Source organism: Scylla paramamosain, unplaced genomic scaffold, assembly GCF_035594125.1.
Source record: "Scylla paramamosain isolate STU-SP2022 unplaced genomic scaffold, ASM3559412v1 Contig125, whole genome shotgun sequence".
NCBI lineage: Eukaryota > Metazoa > Arthropoda > Malacostraca > Decapoda > Portunidae > Scylla > Scylla paramamosain.
In genome coordinates, this window is record NW_026973790.1 from 142,708 (window position 1) to 158,872 (window position 16,165).

The following is a 16,165-nucleotide window of genomic DNA, read 5'->3' on the forward strand; positions in this document are numbered from 1 at the left end:
ACTTACCTCGTGAACACTACAGGAGTACAATTTGGTGGTGAATCTGTCAATGTGACGTTTGAGGTATGGATTCAAGTCAGCGTAGATGTTTGAAACCGAGCTGAGATAAACCTTTCGTAGACCTTTCATGCTCTCATATACGTCCTTTGTATACCGTGTAATATTCAGCAATTGAGTGGCATATCCCGGCATACCAGATACCGGAAATAAAGAAAGGTATGAGAAAGACTCGAAGCAGTGAACCTCGAGAACGAACCGAGTCCCAGATTGGCCAGGCGGAGGTCCCACGCTGGCGTCACCACTCGAGGGACGAGGCGCCGCGCGGTCACGTGGATATCTGAATTGCGCGTTAATCACCTCAGTAATTGAACACCGGTGTCATTAGTTTGTGTAGTGGTCGTTAATTGTACTTTGCAGTAGTGCAGGCAAAGGAAGCGTTAGACTCTCTAGCTTCCATGGAGCTGACTTTGCCGTGGGTACTGAGCGCTGGCAGCAGGGAGTGTGGTGCTGGAGGCCTGGTGTTCCCTGTCTGATTTACTCCGTGGCGACGCCGGACAGCAGTAGGAGCGAGGTACAGTTGTTGATTCATGTTTGTTGTCTTTGGTGTGCAGTCACCATGTTTTGTTTCTTTATTTCATAACACGTGTTCACATGATAACTGAGGGTAAGTAGACTTTGTGACGTCACTGATACTAGTCCCCTCCCCCCCACCCCCCACAGCCTGCCGCTCCCCACGGCAGCTTATATCCCCGCTACTGTGTTTTCCGTGATGCTGTACATATGAATATCGTGCAGTGGTGTCACAGATAGTTTGAAGCTGTTATTTGCAATTGTATTTAGTGGCAATGATTGTTGGTCGTTACCATTGTTCAATAGTTTAGTCGCGTGTATCATTGCACTTGTAAGGGAGGAGGGCATGGGAGGAAAGGGTTGAGGGGACAGCGTGATGCAGTGACAGTCATGCTTGACTTCCTATATTCTTGTACTGATATGAGAGAGAGAGAGAGAGAGAGAGAGAGAGAGAGAGAGAGAGAGAGTAGGTCAGGCAAGAAGTAAGGGCATTGTATCAAGGGAAGGTGCAGAGGTCAAGAAAAGGTCAGGAGGTGAGGGAAGGGAGGAGGGAGGTCATTGGAGCAGGTCACCGAAGGTCATGTCTGTCTTGGTGAATGTCAATGAGAGAGAGAGCGAGAGAGAGAGAGAGAGAGAGTGCGCGTGAGTGGCTGCCATTGTGGTGGTGAACGACGTGACAGTCATCATAATGGCCGTGGTGGTCGTTATCAGCATAATCACCATCACCATTACCACTGCTGTAACAACCACCACCACCATTGTAACCTTCAATTCCACCATCACCAACCCTACCACCATTAGGCCGCGTTCACCCCAAGCGAGTCGCGTCGCGTCAAGTCAAGAGCGTCATTTGATGCGATTCATTTTGACTCATCTCCGTTCACACCGACTGCGTCAGCCCGCGTCAAGTCAGCACTCAGTGACCTGGGTAATTTCATGGAGAATGGATGCATGTTCCCTGGCTGAAGTAGCTGCTTTGTTGTGGCTTCGTCGTCGCAGACGTAAGAAGAAACAACGAATATGGATCCATGAACTGAACATCAAGAGGCCAGATTTTGGAAACTTCTCTCATCTATTCCCAGACCTGGTGAACCATCCAGAAAAATTCTACAACTACTTTAGGATGACACATGAAAATTTTAAGAAGCTGGTGGAGTTGACTGGATCTTCCATAAAGAAAATTAACACAAACTACAGGGGTGCAGTTGGAGTTGAAGAAAGAATGACCATTTTTTTTTTGGTTGCGGTCACTAGGATCATATGTGGAGGGGCGTTCTCGAACTAAATTTATCAGGAATTCCACTTCCATCATGCTCCCGCAACGACGGACTCGCTGTGACTGATGTAGAAAATGGGTCCCAGCCCTATCTGTGACTCGACGCGACGCGACGCGCCGTGACTTGACGCGACGCGACTCGCTTGGTGTGAACGGTTTTTTCAAATATACATACAAATTAATGTTAAACTCGGGTGGCGATTCATGACGCATGATGACTTGCCTTGACTTGACGCGACGCGACTCGCTTGGTGTGAACGCGGCCTTACTGTAACCAACACACCCCCATCACAACCACCACCACTAACAAGGTAACCAAAACAATCACCACCACTGTAACCAGCCAGCAACGATGGTTTCACTTGTCAGATTTTTCGGGTAGAATGAATAGGGAACATTACTTGGGGAAATTCCAGAACAGTGATGATAAGCCAACTGATTTCTCTAAATGCTACTTATTGAGATGTTAATGCAGAATCTATAGGAAAATTAAGACCAGATAAATTCAAGGACAAGGATGAAAACTCCACTGGTCTAGTGACAATTGTGTTCATGTGCTCTAGAACGTGTCATGTATTGTATTCTACAGGGACTGTTGTTTTGTCGCATCCTTCTTGTTCTCTTCAACACGCCATGAGCAGAATAAATATTAAATAGATATATAATGAGGATAACGAATGACACCTCGGCTAGACAAGGACGCCACACTGCGCTGTATATTCTAATGATGTGCTCAGGTGTATAATTCTATTCGTGTCAGAGCTTCCTTAGCGATATCAGTGTTGGTTGTTGATATTCTTTATAGTATGTTGCTGGTGTTAGACGTTTGTCAGTGTTAGTGCCACGAACAAGACTCGCTAACGCAAGACGCCTCAGCAACAGGGTGGCAATGAACAATTCGTCCTCAGCAGCATGAAGTCGTATAAGATTTATCAGAGTAATACTTTCCTGGGTGGCTGCAGTGACCCGGGCGTTGTGACGGAGGCGGTAATGGACCATATTCTGACACCCTTCACCACACCTTCCCTAATTACAAAAAGTTTCAGAATGTAAAGGATTTTTAAGAGTGTTTTTATGCTTCTAGAGACAGAGTAACATTTTCTACATTATTAACAGGAGAAACACTCTTGAATACTGTTAATCATCTGTGGCCTTTGAAAAATAGTCATGGTGGGAAAGCAGAGAGTTTCTGAACATAGGCCAGCATTTCCTCCATATCAGCCTCGCCTCCTCAGCCAGACTAGACCTTCCGTTATTGGTTGTACCCGTACTGGCGCGTACCGCGCTTTCCGCTTCACGCATTTCACGCATTTCACCTCGCTGCCTTCATCATGCTTGCAATAGACGCCGTACTCAGCATCTGCCCCGAGACTCTACTACTTTACGATGCTTCGCTGTGTGTGGTTTTGCAGTGTTAGCATCCCCGGGTTGTGCTGATCTCCAGGCACGTGGGCGGGTCTTGGAATTTAACGCCTGTTAGATAATGTGGAGTGATAAGTGAATGAGTGATGAGCGAATGAACAGACTCGGTAATAAGGTTGTTAATGGCGGGTATGTAGCTACATTTTCGCCTGCTGAAATCAAGATATAGAGATATTGTAATATCACGAGTCATAGCATATTTTTTCATAATTTCATAGCTATGAAATGGAGTTTTTACCTTTGAAATGCTCGTATGCTTGAAAAGCCACATAGACTCGTATGCTTGAAAAGACACAAAGGTTACACTCGAACACACGTCCTGGGAACCGTCCCAAGATTTCCTTGTGTTATCAGCTCTGTAATGTGGCCGAGCCCAGCTGTGCGTCCCCTCCTCGTGCCGTTAACATTGAATTTGATCAGATCAGTCAGGGAGGTAATCAGATCAGTTAGTATTGGTGCTGCTGTGTGGGCATCAGTTCTGGAGCGCGGAGGTAAAGAAACAAAAGAACAAAGGCAGCGCAGTTCGGGTGGTCTGCACCGAGCCTCGCACTGTGTATTTTTCCTGGTGAATGTGTAAGGGAAGGGATTGTATTTGAAAGGTTCGTTTCCAGCAGACTGACCATTCAAAAGAAAATTTCGTCATCATGCTTATCATTTTGAACGCTGAACCCTCAATTTTTTGTATCACAGGAAAGCGTACGCGTATGTAAAGTTAGACGCTCAGATCCCATCACCTTGTCAAAAGTTACGAATTAATGTTGTATAATCCTTGAACTATTTCATCATTAGCTATTGATTACTATGAAATACTCCAGAGATTATGAATGGAAGTAAGTGTGACCGTTCCCAGGTATATATGCCTTATCTGAAATTACAAGAGTATACACACACACACGCACACACGCACACACACACCTCTTTCCATCATGTAAACATTCCCTCTTATCTTCGTACCCTACACACCTCATCATCTTTCCTCGTCTCCCCTCTCCCTCCCCTCCCTCTCCCTATCTCTCCCAGCCTCAACATCACCCCCATCACCCCATCCCTGCTTCTGTATCACCGCGCACCATCTCTCCCTCTCTCCCTCAGACCGCTTCCCTGTTCTTCCTCCACTTTTCCTCCCCTCTCTTTCCTTTCTGCTTGAGATGCTTTTCTTTTTCCCCGCATTCCCCTTCGCAATATTTCCCCGCCTCTTCCTCAGGCGCCCTTCCCGAACCACTTTTCCTCCTCACCCTTTCCTTCTATCGCCTCCCTTATTCATCTCTCCTTCTCTCTCCTCTTTATTCTCTCTTTCCTTTCTCTCTCTCTCTCTCTCTCTCTCTCTCTCTCTCTCTCTCTCTCTCTCTCTCTCTCTCTCTCTCTCTCTCTCTCTCTCTCTCTCTCTCTCTCTCTCCTCAGGCACCCTTCCCACCCACGTTTTTCTCTCCATCCCTTCCTTCCATCTTCTATATTTATTCTTCCTCTCTACTGTTTCTCTCTCTCTCTCTCTCTCTCTCTCTCTCTCTCTCTCTCTCTCTCTCTCTCTCTCTCTCTCTCTCTCTCTCTCTCTCTACCGCTGCGCCACGTCGATCCTCTGAACTGAAAAACTGCTCTTTCTCTCCAGCTTTATTTTTTTCACTTTTTTCTCCCTCCCCCACGCAAGTTATTTCTCTCGTAGGTTTATTAGAGTAATTTCCTCCTCTTCCCGGTGATTTGGCGAGATGCTTGATGGAATACACTACCCCAGTATTGCAAAACATGAAGATTCTGTCCGTCTATTTCTGTATGTCTGAGTTTGTCTCTCTCTAATTCCGAAAATCTGTCGTGTTTATCTGCTTTTTTTTGTCTCGTCTGTCTCTCTCTCTCAAAAATATGCATCATGTCTTTCTATGGCTCTGTATGTGTGTGTGTGTGTGTGTGTGTGTGTTTTCTCTGCTGCGGAGAAAGTTATATTTTTTCTTTTTTAGTTTCATGGTTCCTCGCTCGCCTCCCTCGCTCGTCTGTTCTTGTTCTCTATGGCCTGTGTGTGTGTGTGTGTGTAGCGTTCTCTATGGCCTGTGTGTGTGTGTGTGTGTGTGTGTGTAGCGTATGTACTTAATTTTATTGGCATAGTAAAGAGTGCTCTCTCTCTCTCTCTCTCTCTCTCTCTCTCTCTCTCTCTCTCTCTCCTGGTCAGGCGATACAAAGCGAACCTTAAAAAAACAGTAATGGCGCTACAAAAGAAAGAAAATACAGGTAGATTTAGAGAGAGAGAGAGAGAGAGAGAGAGAGAGAGAGAGAGAGAGAGAGAGAGAGAGAGAGAGAGAGAGAGAGCGCGCTTTGATACTTACTTTGAAGGCGTGTGTCTGTGTGACTGTATTTACTGTCTGTCTGTCTTTCTTTTTGTGTACGGTGTGTTTGTCTGCTGCTCTGTCTGCTGCTCTCTCTCTCTCTCTCTCTCTCTCTCTCTCTCTCTCTCTCTCTCTCTCTCTCTCTCTCTCTCTCTCTCTCTCTCTCTCTCTCTCTCTCTCTCTCTCTCTCTCTCTCTCTCTCTCTCTCGCTCTTTCATCCACAGGAGGTAGATTTTGAGGATAAAACCGCGACCATTCAACACTTAAACTTTTCGAGCTTTTTTTTTAATGGCAGTTGAAATGCTGTTCTGCATCTTCTCGTGTTCTTGACCAGTTTCCACATTTAAAAGTAACTAAATAGGCAAACAATTAATGAAACGAACGCATGAATAAGTAGATAAGTAAACAAATGAGTAAATAGTTAATTACGAAATCAAAATAAATGAAAAAAAATATTGAATACTCGGGCAGATAAGCAAAGTACTTGAAGGGTCAATAACCAAGTAAGATACTCGAGAATGACGTGTCTGTCCACAGCACGGCAGCTTTATACAAGTAAAGAATATAGCGAGGCGGCGGGCGGTACTTGACCCCCTACTGTAACTTCCCTCTGAGGTTCACAGGCCACAAAGGAAGCAGGCCCAGGACTCCCCGCGGCCGACTCTCCCTCACTGCTCGCCGCTCGGGGCACAAAACTTTTAGAAACTGTCGCCGTAGATCAATAGGTAGGCTTAGGCACCACCTCACCCCGCTGATCTGCACGGCTTGGTGGGAGGAACTCTTTTTGTGCCTGGTGTTGTTGATATTGCTGTCGTGGTGGCGGTGTTGCGTTGAGGCAGCGGGTTTCCTGTTGTACAATTCAAGCCACATTGAGGCAATACTTTGTCTCTAAGCAGGGAAGAATGAATTTTCTAGGCTTCTTGAGCAAGTTACATATTAATATTAGCATAGATTATTAATATTAATTATAGCATAGATATTAATTATTATTAATCCCATATTATTATTAATATATTAATTAATCCCATATTAATTAATTATTATTAATCCCATATTAATTATAGCATAGATTGATAATAGCAATAAAATATAGAAGCAGTGAAGTAACAATAAAATACAGGAGTGAAGTCCCAGTATTGGAGGAGTAAATGTATTGTTGGCGGAGACAGTACTCATGTGTTCTGTGGTTGAAATATCCTTCAGAGGAGGACAAATGGCGGGACAGGCAGTGCGGAAGCTGGCCATTACTCTTCCCAGGATGGCCTCGGTCACCGGCCGTCCCATGACCGCGCCGCGTGTCGTCCTAACGCTGAGCAGCACTTGGGTCACCACATCTCCCAGAGGCAACACTCTTTTCTTTCAATAAACTCATCGGTCAGTGTGTAGACTTCATCGATCAACAATTAATGTACAGTCGTATCATGGGACTAAAAATAACACTAGTTTGTGAGGTAGTGGGTTCATGTCATTGGTTCATGTTAATGGTGTTTGTGTTTAATTACCCAGAATCATTCAGGTCTGTTTTATTCCATTTAAGAGCGTCCAACTTCAGCTCCCTCCATTTCTCGAATGGCGCACGACAGACCTTGTATTGTTCAAGATCTCGAAAACTTGAATATCGAGTCCTTCTACTGGACACAAGCATTCAGACAACTATTCCCTCTTCATTATTATTCAACCATCTCGCCTTCAACCGTTTTTTTTTATTCTCCGTCTTTCAGTTGATGACTATACTCGTACAGGGGCTTTGCCGAGCATGTATAGGATACAGCTTCCCATTTATGTAAAAAAAAAAAAACTTTGAATCTTTACCAAGCACGGTGAATTCAAAAGCCTTTCGATTAAAGATTTTTCTCCCTTAATTGTTTTGCATCTCACCCACTGCCATGCAGGAGTAAACCAGTATCTGGACTCTTTCCTCCCTTTAACTGGAGAACTTCTGGACATTCTTCCCTATTCAAAAATGCCGCATTTAAAATTTCACCCTCATATATCACGATTTATCCAGCATTAAAAGAAAACGATAAATTTTTTTATTTTTTTTTATTTGTAAAAGGGGTCAGGCCAGGGGCAACACAATGCGACAAAAAAGTGTCACTGATGGTCCCCGTCACTAAAGAAAACCGTTCAAAAACAAAGTCCAAAATTACATTGTGAAAAGTCTTGGAACTTTTCTTTTGTAAAGGTCTGAAATCATAGGCAGGTGGAAATACAGTCGTTGGCAGGGAGTGTCAGACTTTTCCGGCAGAAAGATTAAAAAAAAACTGCGAATACTAGGTTAACTCTTGCATCTGTACAGAAACCAGTTAGCAAAAGTGGATTAAAAAAAAAATTAACCCTCTCACTGCGATACGCAACAATTCACGTCACTAGAAGCACTGTACAGAATTTTTACCATCACCTGCAGGAGAGAGAGAGAGAGAGAGAGAGAGAGAGAGAGAGAGAGAGAGAGAGAGAGAGAGAGAGAGAGAGAGAGATTAAAAAACCAGACCTCCTAATACCTAGTCAGTATATGTCTGGAGGTGACTGTTGAAACAAAATAAACTTATCACACTGCTTTGTGATAAGATGCACCAAATATCACCTAAATGGTTAAAAAAAAAATGCCGACCTAGATAAATAACATAACCATATTCATTAGACAGTTTTAAGGTCAGTACAATCTGTCACAGGGTTGTAGGGTGCGTTGAATGCGATTTTGGACACGCTAAATAACCATGAAAGGTAAAAAAAAATATTCACATGCTCCCTTCATTTAATAGTATTGAAATCAGTACATTGTCACTGGATACTGGCGTCTGGTAGATTCCGTCGAGAAATGAAGTTCTTGTGTTGTCTTTCCCGCTCTTCCTGCAATTGCCTCGTGTGTGGTGTCGCCTACGTGTGTAGCAGCAGAGTACCCTGCGCGCTGCTGCTGCTACTGCTGCTGCTGCTGGCACTGAGCCTCCCTGGAGAAAAAGGAGGATTTGAGGTTGTACTTATCTGATTTCCCACTCGTCCTTCCCTCCGTCTCCTTCAGTCTACGTGACCAAAGTTAGAGTTTCACTATTTCTTTCTTTCTCTTCGTAGAATTTTTGCCCTCGAGGATTCCTTTTTCCGTCCAGGTCTTCCGCTCTTTGAACCCTTAATGTCGTTATTTTTGTACCTCTCTCTCTCTCTCTCTCTCTCTCTCTCTCTCTCTCTCTCTCTCTCTCTCTCTCTCTGAGGCAACTGAAAATTTTAACAGTAAGTACCTTCGAAATCCTTGATTACGTATTTTTTCTTGTTACGTAATTGAACATTATGTACGACATGACACAATGGGAATTAAGCTGAAAAATAAAGTTAATTAGTGAGATGTTTTGTTTCCCTGTCTTTAGTGAGTACAAGGCTTGGGAAAGATGAAGGAATAGGGAACAAAATATTTTCCGGGACTTACCGAGGAAGGGCGACGAGGAGCTTGAAATCTTGGTTTACTAAGTGCTTAAGGTACAGGATTAGCCATTTAAGCCATGAAGGTGAAGGTAGCGGTCAGTGGCTAAAGAAATTTATGTGGATTCGAGTGGATATTAAACGGTAACACGCTTAGGTTCTTACGTAGGTCGTTTGGAGGAAAACTATCCACATTATAATAGAAAAGAAACGTGTTGGTAGCCTGTAGTGGTCACTAACTAACAAGACGGATCCAAGTAAACATGTTGCAGCAACAGACTTTTAGTTTCTTTATTACGCTGTTTCGTTAAAGTACGGTACTTGATACTTAGTATAGTACTGGAGGAAAATTAGCCACATTATGATAGAGGAAGAAAGGTGTAGAAAGCTTGTACAAGGTGATTTCAAGTGAATGTAAGTGAAGAAAGGTGTAGGAAGCTTGTACAAGGTGATTTCAAGTGAATGTAAGTGAATCAAATAGCAACAAACTTTTACCGTGTGTGTGTGTTCACGCGGGTCGGTGTATAATATAAAACGATTTTCTTCACCAGCCGAAAAAAATCCTATCCCACAAACGAAATGTCGTCTAAAACCTCCAATATCTCACCCTGACTTCACTCAACGTGGCGGTGAGTAGCAGCGTCCGCCGCCTGTCACGGGACTGCCTACCTCCACTAATGACCGACTTGGTGACGTCTGACGCCTCCAAGTCCCTGATTTCTGTTACAGTGAGATCAAAATGATTACTTGATATTTAGTTCTCTCTTATTTCGCCCTAAAAGGATAATTTTTTTACCTTAATTTGTGGTTTACTCTTTATTTACGAGATGCTTCAGAGATATACCATTTTACAAAAGCTAAGTGATTGCTTCCATGACTGACTATTTTTTAACGTCAGACCCAGCCTGAATCATGTGAATTATTTAATCAGCGTTGATTGCTTCTTCTCTCCAATTACTTTCATATATTTTTTTCAAGGTATGGTTTATATCATGTATGAATTGACTTCCACGTTTTTAAGCTCCTAATAATTTTTTTTTGTGTATTTACTTTGTTCTTATTGTTCTTATTGTGTTTTAAGTCAATTCTGGATTTCTTTCTAGGAATACCACCACCTCCTCCTCCTCCTCCTCCTCCTCCTCCTCCTCCTCCTCCTCCTACCTTGACATTGCCACCTCACCCCCTCGCGTGCTTTCCTCAGCCTCCGATCATCACATCATGACCTGCCGTGCCTGTCTTCCTGAACTCCTCCTCCTCCTCCTCCTACCTTGACATTGCCACCTCACCCCCTCGCGTGCTTTCCTCAGCCTCCGCTCATCACATCATGACCTGCCGTGCCTGTCTTCCTGAATAGCAGCCGCGATGTCTTCATCTTCAACTTGCGCCTCATTTCCTGCAAACTCATACGTCTTCTTGAGCGGCGGGTTTGCAAGCGAGATAAAAAGAAAAGGAAAAAAGGACAAAAGGAAAAATAAAGAAAAAGAAAAAAACGAAGAGAGAAAACGGACAGTAGGAAGCGAACTGAAATGCTGAAACGATATCGAATGAAAATAAATAAATAAATACTACTTTTCAAAGACGGATATTCAAGTGCAAGATGAGCCTTGAAATTTTCATATTACTAAACAAATACTTAAAGAATAAAAAAAACTTTTGATCAATAAGGGCTTCAATTGTAAACACCCATTGAAATCTTGCAAGGCCACAAAAAAAAAAAAGGCTAAACACAATGAATCGGATTAAAATTGACGAGTCATTGAAAAAGACAGATAAAGAATCACAAAAAAATAAATAAATAGTAATAATAAATAAATAAATAAATAAATAAGAAATATTGATCAGATATTCAACTGTAAGAAGCGGAGTGAATATTTTGTGAGGCGGGGTAGGCGGCCGGGAGCTCCATCCAGTGCGGGGCCAGAACCTTACAAGAGAGGCCCGGGAAAATGTTGGTCCCGCAGTGAAGTGGCTGGCCTTGGAGTGTCCCTGCGAGAGGCCGAGATAAAAGCTTCCCTTCCACGCTGACTTGCGCTGCTGCTAAACTTTTCTCGGCAGCGTTTTCCAGTAATGCTGCGACACTCTGGCTGAAGGCTTAGGTACGAGTATAATACGATGCGATGCTAGTATGATGCGAGTATTTACGAAGCTTTTTTATTTGTTTCCATCCCGAATTTTCCTATTAATTATGTGACATTGGTGCTTGATGACATACAGTATAATAGGATACAATGCTTAGTATGATATTAGGAAGCGTTATTTATTTTTTTTTTCATATTGCGTTGTTTCATGTCAAGAATAATACATGGATTTTCCTATTAATTCTGGGACACTGCGGCTTGATGGTTTACCGTATAATACGATAGAATGTTTAGTATAATATTTCGGAGGCTTTGTGTATTTGTTTTACTGCATTGTTTCATGTAAGAAATACCTAAGACAATAATTAATATCACGTATATTTTCCAGCAGACTTGTAGAATGTTTAACGTTGTAACTGACCAAAAATATAAAGTACAGAAATAACATACAAGGAAAATGTGTTTAGTTATTGTATTTGTACCTATATTCTAGAAATAGTTATTCTCGTGTGAAAATATCCTTGAGAACCAGACTAATGAACTGTGTGGCCTTTAAAAACTTGAGACAACAAAGCGTTCCAAAATAAGGGATGTAGGCAGATCAATGATTTAAGGGTGAAAACTTTCACATGCCATGCAACACATGTTCACGGGAGACGGTAACAGCTGGGGGCGAATCTCCGCCTGCCAAGTAGTGGGTAAGGTTATTACTGTGTGTCTCTCTCTCTCTCTCTCTCTCTCTCTCTCTCTCTCTCTCTCTCTCTCTCTCTCTCTCTCTCTCTCTCTCGGAGAGAGAGAGAGAGAGAGAGAGAGAGAGAGAGAGAGAGAGAGAGAGAGAGAGCCCAGACGCGTATACACACATGCAAATACGCGGAATGGAGGAGGAAATTAAGTTATGAAGTTCTGAAAGACTTTAGGGAGTATATGAATAAGTTGAAGAAGGTTTAAACTTGCAAGACTACAGTAGTCGTTACGATTAAGAAATCAGTGTGCGTGGAGCTCCCGAATGTGACAGATACTGGACAGCTAAGTGAGTGGCGGAATCGTCGGGGTTGGAGGGCGGAATATACTGTTTGGTGAGTTACTGATAATGTACGTGATGAGGTAAAACGTTGTTCTGATTCCAAGTGTGGTGAAATAAAAAAAAAATATTTCCAAGTGATGAAATAAAAAAAAATGAAAAATAATTCCAAGTGTGGTGAAATAGTGTTTCATGTCTTAATGTGGTAAAATGGATCGGGATTTGATTCTTGGGGGTGGATGATATGAAACGTTTATCGGTCTCTTATAAGAACACAAGAAGATAATGGAACTTGCAACAGGTCATTAGTCTTACACGTGGTAGTCCCTGTTCGAAACATACTTACTTACTTACACTTATCATCCTTATACATAAATTTGTTTATCTCTTTTCGATCTCATATTTGGTGGTGAAATAAAAGGGATTTGATTCTTGCAATGTAAAGAAAGGTTTTGATACGTATAATGTATAATAAATATAAAGAGGTTTAACATTTGAGAACTACGTAAAAAGGTTAGGAATTATGTTGAGAAAAACAAATTGGTTTCCATGCGTGGTATCATAAAAAAGTACCTTACCTCATATTTGATGAAATAAAAATCACTTGATCAAAAGACTGACCCACATTCAACATTGGAATTAAGAGGAATGGAGGACGAAAAATGTGTTAGAAGGCTTATGCTGAAGGCTTACACAATGAGAGAGAGAGAGAGAGAGAGAGAGAGAGAGAGAGAGAGAGAGAGAGAGAGAGAGAGAGAGAGGTGGGTGCAAGTTGTAAGAGGATTGTTTCAAGACTCAGGCAACTTTTTTCATCTTTTTATGTAAAGAAGGATTATATACTGATGATGTTGCTGTTGGGAACTCTGGATGAGAAGAAGAGTGGGAGAGGATACTGGCATTACTGATAGAGAGAATAGGGTTAGCTAAATCGAAGAATGGTTATCTGTGCATCAGATTTAAGTTAATTTTTTTTATAGTATTTAATGTTTGTGTGTGTTTGGAAGGAATATATTTATTGAAGTATATTTCTTTGAAGTAGGTAAGGAAGATTAGAACAAAGTGGTTGCTGTTTGAAATCAGAAGACCTACATGTGGCAATTTATATGTAACACACACACACACACACACACACACACACACACATACACGGGGAAGAAGGAAAGCAGGTATATAAAGCTCGAAAAGGATGAGAATCGCCACACACACACACACACACACACACACACACACACACACACACACACCACACACAGGTGAGCAGAGGGTTAAAGGATGGACTGGCAGTAAAAGCTTCCGTAGGGATTAAACTAAAAGCCGAATATCGGAGCGAGGAGGCGAAACCGAGGCAGACTGAGGAACAGAGCGAGGGCAGACTGAGCGTCGGGGGTGCATGTCGGTCGTCTTGGGACCACTCCAGCCCTCAGTCCAGGTCAGAGCTGCGATGGCACGGGAACTGGAAAGGCAATAGTGGCTCTGTCTTTACCTTTAATATGATGTCCATTGAAGAAAAAATGTGGCAGTACTTCATGAAAAAGGGTAATATCGTGAATGGGGTTACGTATGGATTGTATTTATGTGGATACAATTATGTAAGTTGATACGAAAGGCGATACGTGAACAGGATATCATAAATTTGTATACATTCATATCCTGGTGTGAGAGGACCGCGTGCTGGCATGTAATGGTAGAGTATGGGTGCTTGACGAGGCTTCATGAGACTCACTCTGTCATTATTTGTCTCCCTTCAACAGGCACGTACCAGTCTCACTTTAAACACTTTATTATATTTATCATTATGAGAGAGAACTATTAGTGTGTGGATAGGTAGACAAACAGCCCATTGTTAGACTTAAGCTTTCTGGGCCTCTCAATGGCTTCTACATCTCTTTCTTACTGGGTGAGCAAACAATCTCAACTCTCATTTGAAAGGTCGACCAATGGTGTTACTGGCAAATTCTCTCCGCCAACAGGGAATCAGAATCATAGTTCATGGTAAACTCTTAATACTCGTAGGTGTAAAAGTCGAAACTGTTTGCGTAAACTGAAAATGCAAAAGTGTGTGTGCTTTGGAATTAAGTCCAAGGAAAGGGAGGGTAGTGAATTGAATGCAATACATACAAGGATACACTGAAGCTTCATGGCAATACTGAGGATGGTGAGCGCCATGCAATGTTAGGAACACTGGTATTGTGTTGCTGGATAGAAGTGTGTAGTGAGTATGACGGGAAAAGAGGAATGCAATGCAGAAAAGGGAAGCAATCCAGAAAAGGAAAAAGAAGCAGAAAAATAATATGGCATATTGATGACTATGACTCTATGGGCATAGAGAGAGAGAGAGAGAGAGAGAGAGAGAGAGAGAGAGAGAGAGAGGAGAGGAGAGAGAGGCTAACTGATCCTATTGGTCCATTCAGGCTTACCAGGAAAGGACCTACAGTGAAGAAAACTTTGTTCTGCCCAGCAAATGTGTTTGAAAATCTTATTATTTTTTACTGGATTCATAGTTTGTTCCCCTGTTTGTATGATAGTTTGTGAACTTCATGAAAACTCTCCTTTCGGTGAATTTGTAAGCGAATAGTCTTGTTGAGTTTGTAAAGTTCTGTGAATATGTGAGGCGGGAGGGAGTGTGGAGGTGTTTATTGTACAGGCTTCTCCTACTCGACTCCTTCACTGCCAGAGCTGGTTCACTTATGTAATTCGGAAAGTAGAAAGGTTTTTGTTTTTAATACTATGTTCTTACTACTACAGTTGCTGGCATATTGTAGAAATTAAGGATATTTTTCATTTCTATAGGTTTTCTGAAACAGCAAATTGCGTCAGGGTTGTGTCCCAGGTGACGTCTGGCAAGCACAGGAGCAGATGGCAAGAGAGGAAAACGCTGGATTTCTTGCCAATGGTTTGTTTCCTTTGGGTGACAGTGGATCAGTTTACCTTCCCCTCCAGTAACGGATCACTGTGTACCTCTGCTAATGGCTTCTCCTCTCCCTCCGAGCTGCGTCTCCCAATTTGTCACTTGCCGGGCTTCATTTGTCACCATCCTTAACCATCCTGAACTATCCCAAACTTCTCGATTTTCCGCCACTTCCTTTACACACATACACATTCTCTCTCTCTCTCTCTCCTCTCTCTCTCTCTCTCTCTCTCTCTCTCTCTCTCTCTCTCCTCTCTCTCTCTCTCTCCTCTCTCTCTCTCTCTCTCTCTCTCTCTCTCTCGGAACAGAAAAGTCACGGTCAGTCATGTGATTCAGCAATATTTTTAACACAGTAATGGTTATTGGTATGTTATATCATGAAGATGATCTCAAGGGAACTGACGATTATTAAGTATACAATTAAGAGACTTTTCTAATTTTGGATACTTTTTTTATTTTTTATCCTATAGGAATCATAAATTATTTTTGTCCTTCTTACACACTTACATAAAAATATGCTAGAAAAAATAGTATATTGTCGGATGTCTTGGCTCGCTTCCCTTCACGGTTGTGTAATAATGTCTTCTCTTCCAGGGAGTTGCTCATCCTGTCATTAACCTCTTTAATCTCTCCTCGAGGCTCCTCTGCTTAACCTCAATATCCTCGTCGTTCTCATGTTCTTATGTCTCCGCGGATGTGCTGTGACGAGTTTTCCGTCTCGTATTAAAAAAGGTTCTCATTATCGTATATTTCAAAGCCTTACATAACACATTGCTGACGTGTTTTCTCTTTACTATTAAGCCTTTTTCCACTTTTCTATAATTTATTTCCATTCGCCTTGATTTTCGTTACTTACCAAAACTCGCGGAGCTACTGAGTTCGCTTTTCATTTCGTTCTTGTCTCAAAAAAAAATAAATTGATATAATTTGTCAGACTATGCAGATACTTTAGTTTTGTCTTCTTTGTTTCAACAGTTTTCCCTTCCAGTGCCTTTGTTCCAGGCAGCTGTGTGATAATTGCGACTAATTTCATCAATATCTCCGATGTGGATAACCTCGCACTCCCCCACTGCCTCCTGGCACGTCAGTCAAATACTTCACGGGAAGGCAAAGCACAAAGAAAGGTTAAGGGACGCACTCTGCTCTGCTTCTACCCAGGGAACGCTA

At 42.3% G+C, this 16,165-nt stretch overlaps 1 long non-coding RNA gene across 2 annotated transcripts; it reads left to right on the top strand.

Annotated features, from left to right (window-relative positions):
* The first annotated feature begins 137 nt into the window (after positions 1 to 137).
* Positions 138 to 11,527, top strand: LOC135099401 (uncharacterized). 2 transcript variants are annotated; one of them, XR_010267889.1, is made up of 3 exons: positions 138 to 571; positions 9,543 to 9,719; positions 10,299 to 11,527. It is a non-coding gene; the product is annotated as an uncharacterized LOC135099401 (long non-coding RNA). The 2 variants fall into 2 exon arrangements; XR_010267888.1 differs by having other exon boundaries at positions 156 to 571; positions 10,095 to 11,527.
* Positions 11,528 to 16,165: the final 4,638 nt, after the last annotated feature.